Here is a 7603-nt window from a genome sequence, read left to right as displayed (position 1 = left end):
ACGGGTTAGAGTTGGGAGCAAAAACGACTATAATAGTCAAAATATGACCTATACGGATCAATAAAGCCTTAAATGTGCATAACTTGACCAAATTAGATGAGAATGAGTCTTACCATCCTAATATTAAGTATGTTACACATTTAAAGGGTATAGAATACCAATTTAAGTTCACGGGTTAGAGTTGGGAGCAAAAACGACAGTAATAGTCAAAATATGACTTGTAACGATCAATAAAGCCTTAAATGTGCATAACTTGACCAAATTAGATGAGAATGAGCCTTATCATCCTACTACTAAGTATATTAAACATTTAAAGGGTTTAGAATACCAATCTAAGTTCACGGGTTAGAGTTGGGAGTAAAAATGACTATAATAGTCCAAATATGACCAATAATGATCAATAAAGCCTTAAACGCGCATAACTTTACTAAAGTAGATGATAATGAGTCTAAGTAACCTAATATGAAGTATATTAAACATTTAAAGGGTTTAGAATACCAATTTAAGTTCACGGGTTAGAGTTGGGAGCAAAAACGACTATAATAGTTAAAATATGACCTATAACGATCAATAAAGCCTTAAATGTGCATAACATAACCAAATTAGATGAAAATGCATCTTATCATCCTAATACTAAGTATATTAAACATTTAAAGAGTTTAGAATACCAATCTATGTTCACGGGTTAGAGTTGGGAGCAAAAACGACTATAATAGTCAAAATATGACCTATACGGATCAATAAAGCCTTAAATGTGCATAACTTGAGCAGATTAGATGAGAATGAGTCTTACCATCCTAATATTAAGTATATTAAACATTTAAAGGGTATGGAATACCAATTTAAGTTCACGGGTTAGAGTTGGGAGCAAAAACGACTATAATAGTAAAAATATGACCTATAACGATCAATAAAGCCTTAAATGTGCATAACTTGACTAAATTAGATGAGAATGAGTCTTATCATCCTAATAATAAGTATGTTGAACATTTTAAGGGTTTAGAATAAGAATATAAGTTCACGGGTTAGAGTTGGGAGCCAAAACGACAATAACAGTCAAAATATGACCTTTATTGATCAATAAAGCCTTAAACGCGCATAACTTGACCAAAGTAGATGGGAATGAGTCTAAGTAACCTAATAATAAGTATATTAAACATTTAAAGGGGTTGGAATACCAATATAAATTCACGGGTTAGAGTTGAGAGCAAAAACGACTATAATAGTCAAAATATGACCTATAATGATCAATAAAGCCTTAAACGCGCATAACTTGACTAAATTAGATGATAATGAGTCTATATAACCTAATATTAAGTATATTAAACATATAAAGGGTTTAGAATACCAATTTAAGTTCACGGGTTAGAGTTGGGAGCAAAAACGACTATAATTGTCCAAATATGACCTGTAACGATTAATAAAGCCTTAAATGTGCATAACTTGACCAAATTGGATGAGAATGAGCCTTATCATCCTACTAGTAAGTATATTAAATATTTAAAGGGTTTAGAATACCAATCTAAGTTCACGGGTTAGAGTTGCGAGCAAAAACGACTATAATAGTCAAAATATGACCTATAAGGATCAATAAAGCCTTAAATGTGCACAACTTGACCAAATTAGATGAGAATGAGCCTTATCATCCTAATATTAAGTACATTAAACAGTTAAAGGGTTTATAATACAAATTTAAGTTCACGGGTTAGAGTTGGGAGCAAAAACGACTATAATAGTCAAAATATGACCTATAACGATCAATAAAGCCTTAAATGTGCATAACTTGACCAAATTAGATGAGAATGAGTCTTATCATCCTAATAATAATTATATTAAACATTTAAAGGGTTTAGAATACCAATCTAAGTTCACGGGTTAGAGTTGGGAGCAAAAACGACTATAATAGTCAAAATATGACCTTTATTGATCAATAAAGCCTTAAACGCGCATAACTTGACCAAAGTAGATGGGAATTAGTCTAAGTAACCTAATAATAAGTATATTAAACATTTAAAGGGTTTATAATACCAATCTAAGTTCACGGGTTAGATTTGGGAGCAAAAACGACTATAATAGTCAAAATATGACCTATAATGATCATGAAAGCCTTAAACGCACATAACTTGACCAAAGTAGATGAGAATGAGTCTCAGTAGCCTAATAATAAGTATATTAAACATTTAAAGGGTTTAGAATACCAATCTAAGTTCACGGGTTAGGGTTGGGAGCAAAAACGACTATAACAGTCAAATATGACCTATAATCATCATTAAAGCCTTAAACGCGCATAACTTGACCAAAGTAGATGAGAATGAGTCTAAGTAACCTAATAATAAGTATATTAAACATTTATAGGGTTTAGAATACCAATCTAAGTTCACGGGTTAGAGTTAGGAGCAAAAACGACTATAGGAGTTAAAATATGACCTTTATTAATCAATAAAGCCTTAAACACGCATAACTTGACCAAAGTAGATGGGAATGAGTCTAAGTAACAAAATACTAAGTATATTAAATATATAAATGGTTTAGAATACTAATCTAAGTTCACGGGTTAGAGTTGGGAGCAAATACGACTATAGCAGTAAAAATATGACCTATAATTATCATTAAAGCCTTAAACGTGCATAACTTGACCAAAGTAGATGAGAATGAGTCTAAGTAATCTAATACTAAGTATATTAAACATTTAAAGGGTTTAGAATACCAATCTAAGTTCACGGGTTAGAGTTTGGAGCAAAAACGACTATAATAGTCAAAATATGACCTACAAGGATCAATAAAGCCTTTTATGATAACTAATTTTATGATATATATATATATATATTTATATATATATTTATATATATATATATATATTTATATATATATTTATATATATATATATATATATATATATATATATATATATATATATATATATACATAATATTTTGTTAGGTTTGCACATCAATGAGTGGAGATCCTTTCACCGATGAGCAAATTGATGAAATACGAGACAAATGGGCATCATGCTTCACCGAACATTGTGTGTAATTAACGCTTCATCGATCTCTTTTTGTGGATGTTTCATGCTATTAAAATCATATATAATTGCCTTATTATATTTTTGGTGTAATTTTGTAACGTATGAAGTGTAAAGGATATAGTTATTATAGACTTGAAACTATTTAGGTGGTTTATTTTTGTAAACATATGATGGTTAACTTATATGTAAAAATCAAAGTTTCTTGGAAGTTATTGGTGGTTGATGAAACTTTTGAACGTTGTATAAATGTGGCGTGAGTACAGGTTCTATATTTTTGGGATTGTTTAGTTTACAAAAAATATATTATTTATTAAAAAAATTACAAATTATTCGCGGCGTATAAACTCCCGCAATTTTACCAAAGTTTGAGGCGTTCAGGTTGAAACGCCGCCATACAATTCAACTATTTTGAGGCGTTTTTTCTGAATTACGCTACAAATGAATTATTGATTTGAGGCGTTTATTAACGCCGCAAATCAATACTATTCATTTGCTGCCACTCTATTTGCCGCTACGCCTAAAACGCCGCAAATCAATATAAAAGTGACGCCTCAAATCAATATTTTTCTACTAGTGGGATCCTCTCAAGTATCTATTTGAAAAACCAACTCTCAACAGACGGTTGTCCAGATGGTTGGTCATGCTAGCAGAATTCGATCTCAAATACATTCCGCAAAAGTCAATCAAGGGTTCAGCAGTCTCAGACTTCATAGCCGAATGTCCTATCGAGGCAGAAGAGGAGGATTACGACTTACCCGACGAACAAATCTTAATGACAAGTGATGACAGTTGGTCGATGCATTTTGACGGTGCTTCAAATCAGAACGGATGTGGTGTTGGAGTAATTCTAGTAGCCCCAGACGGCACTCACATTCCTATATCAGAAAAACTGCAATTCAACGTCACAAACATTGCGGCAGAATATGAAGCATGCATCATGGGCCTGGAAGCCGCCTTAGCATTAGGTGTCCGGAAACTTCGAGTCTACGGGGATTCCTCCCTAATCATCAATCAAATTTCCGGAAAATGGAAAGTTAGGAGCGAGAGCTTGGCTCCGTACCAGTCTTATCTTGAGAAGCTGTCTAAGCAAGTAGAAGAGCTCCGCTATACATACCTCCCGAAAGAGGATCGGAGAACCAATTCGCTGATGCACTGTAAAGCTGGCCTCAATGATCAACATTCCAAATGGCATGGCCAAAATGCCACTTACAATTGAAACGCATCAAGAAGCAGTATATGTCCATGCTATTGACGACGTTGAGCAAGACAGAGATGAGCCTTGGTTTACAGACATTCAAAGGTATCTACAACATTCAGAGTATCCCCCGCACTTTTCAAACAAGAATTAAAGGGCTCTGTGACTACAATCAGCCAACTTCGTCATAGAAGGCGGCATTCTATACAAAAGGTCCCCTAGCGGCCCTAATCTCCGATGTGTTGACAAGCACGAAGCTCAAAGAGTCATGGACAGCATACATGCCGGAGTCTGTGGCACCCACATGAATGAGAAGATGTTAGCCCTCAAAATCATCAGGGCTCGATTCTACTGGACTACCCTCGAACGGGAATGCTACTTCTTTGTCAAGAAATGTCCTACCTGTCAAAAGTGTGCGAATCTAAAGCACATTCTGCCATCATTGCTATACTCTCAATCATCGCCATGGCCATTCTCAGCTTGGGGTATCGACGTCACTGGCAAAATCACTCCAACGGGCACCGGGGGTCATGAGTTCATACTGGTTGCTATCGACTACTTCACCAAATGGGTCGAGGCCAGGTCATTCAAAGTGTTGGGTTCCAAGCAAGTGGCCCAGTTCATACAAGAAAACATCATATGCAGATACGGAGTTCCTCACGAATTCATTAGTGACCAGGGAACCTATTTTCAAGGAGAGTGTGAAGACCTATTCACCGAGTACAAAATTCAACATCATCGCTCTATGTCTAAGTTCTATGTTCAAATTCAAGAATCCAATTCAAAGTCCTGTAAGGGTTAGAACTACGTCCGGCCCGATTCCTTAAAGGGACACGTAGGCAACCTCATTTCGAGGCCCGGCCACTTTAATACAAAAAATTCAAAATTTCCTCTATTAAGGGCGTCCTAAAAGTCAAATCAAAATTTAAAACTCAGTTGTTGTTTTCTTTATTCCAAATATGCCAATTCAAAGCAAAGCATATTCAAGCAGAATTTAACACGATAACTCTTTATTTGGCTCTAAAGCCTTCAAAGCTAATACAAGGCCAGGATCAAGTGAAGCAAAGTTCAAAAGCCTTTTCACTTCCTAAACACATTTTCCAAACACATTCTTAAAACACAATTCCTTCCAATACAACTTCAAACACATTAGCCTACAAAGATCTAGGGTCGGGCGACTATGCTGTTGAGTCTTAGCACTTTGGGTACTATCCCCTAGCTCTTCTTGCAATTAATCATCAATCTTCCCCTTGCCTAAGCGGCGGAAGAAGGAACTTGTAACAACCCAAAAATTTTAAAATAGAAAATAAGAAAGGAGAGAGCTATTAAAATTGACGGCGGTGGAAACACCGTCTTCTGGGATTGTCACTACTACAATAAAGAGGGGTTTAAACACTAAATTGTAAAACCAATAAGAATAAAATAAAGAGTAATTAAGATAAAGCCTCAAATTAGTTAAAACATAAGTTCAAATATAATAAAATAGAAAGTTAAAAATAAAATAATCTCCAATAGTTTTATTCTCACTCGAAGCCCAAGTCCAAGCCCAAACAAGGTAGGAAAAACAACCTGTAAAAAAATCAACAAAATTCCACAATCAGTGGGGAGCAACTAGCAGTTCTCCAAGTCTAAGTTAAACTAGTCAATTATAATTAATAAAGTTAAATAAAATAAGCTAAGAACGTAACATAACCACAAGTCAACAACAATCCACTTAAATCAAAGAATTTAAAGGAATAATAAATTATACAATCATCGATTAACTGCTATAAATATAACCCAAAAAGGTTTAAGTAAAACTCTTACTTTGACTTATAAAGACTACTAAAAAATAACATCACTTTAAAACATTAAAGATTAACTTTCGAAAATAGTTCGTGAGGTAAGCATATAGAATATGAACGCCGGTGAATCCGCAGCCCACCTCACAAGGTTTATCAGGGCGAACCTCCAGACGATCCGCAGCCGTCTGTGTCTGAGAATGGCCAAACTCCCGATAAGTGGATAGATGCATACGAGACTTACACTAACCTCGGACGACAACAATTAACCCGTGTAAATACTCCCCGAATCCGCAGCCCAAGTAGTTGGCATGTTCCAATCATCGAATCCGCAGCCGAATGATGGTCTTACGCTCACAAAACCGAAAACATTGAAAATATATTTCTTAAAATTATTCAAAATACTTTTAGAGATCATCAACCCTTAAAAACAATTAAGGAATCAAACAGGGATCATCAACCCTTGATTCAAATACTTCAAGCTTCAAATCATCCATAAATGCCACAAAAGAAACTTGGAGATAAATATATGCCATTAAAAAAAATATTACAATATTAGGAATGCCATTTAAGATCTGACACCCAAAAATCCAAAACTTTTGTAAACGGGTTCACGGATCCCATTTCTATAAATATATTGGTCAAAGAAAGATAGTTGATAAGATAATTAATTTAGAATATAGACATATGTATGTATATCACCATTTAAAATAAATAAATAATAATAATTAGTGACTACATCGTAAGTTAAATAGGTGTTGCGCGCAGGCTCATAAGAATAAAACACTACTTAAAATCAAAATATAATAGATAATTAACATCAACAACATAGACATAGTACACAAAATACCATACAAAAAGATAGTAATCAAAAGTCAACGCATGATAGGAACGATACGCGTAGCAACAAATAGCCTCAACAACAAGCAAGTCACGAAGTCACACAAACATGCAGAAGATGGACTCTCACCCTAGTACCTCACGCATACATACTATGCATCATAATCCCTCGTGGTCTGTACATGAGCACAAGGCTTGCTGTACTCGATAGTCACAGCACACCCGATGCCGAGTACTTGGCGAAACGGTGCTAAGGACAGCAAGTAACACACCGGCCTTGCTCCCCCGAGCACAGCCTCGTCGACAACATAACCATCCCAACACAATAAAGACAAACCCGAGCGTACATCAAAACAGAAAAGTAACCAACACTCGAATACCGTTGAGAACACAAACTTACCTTGTATATTCAAATATAAGTATAACTTGATATAACTCAAATACGAAACTATGGTAACACCAACTTTTACAATACACAAGAATGATAATCATATAAAATCCTAGTCATAGTACTAACTCAAATATACTCATAAAAGTCCATAACTTAAACTAATTAAAGTTATCGATTCTAATTCCCTAATCTAACGTAAACAAAGAATAGGACTAGTTACCGTGCCCAACTGGAGTCTGGAGGCGTGCAGATTCACGAATTATACCTCGATACCGTCGTGTGTTCTCCTCTTTCTTAGAGCCACCAACATATACAATGAGTACGTACGCTTTTGAACCAACCAATTAATCGAACTACCAGTAAGAACC

Source organism: Spinacia oleracea, chromosome 4, assembly GCF_020520425.1.
Source record: "Spinacia oleracea cultivar Varoflay chromosome 4, BTI_SOV_V1, whole genome shotgun sequence".
Classification (NCBI taxonomy): Eukaryota; Viridiplantae; Streptophyta; class Magnoliopsida; order Caryophyllales; family Amaranthaceae; genus Spinacia; species Spinacia oleracea.
This window is presented reverse-complemented; position numbering follows the sequence as displayed.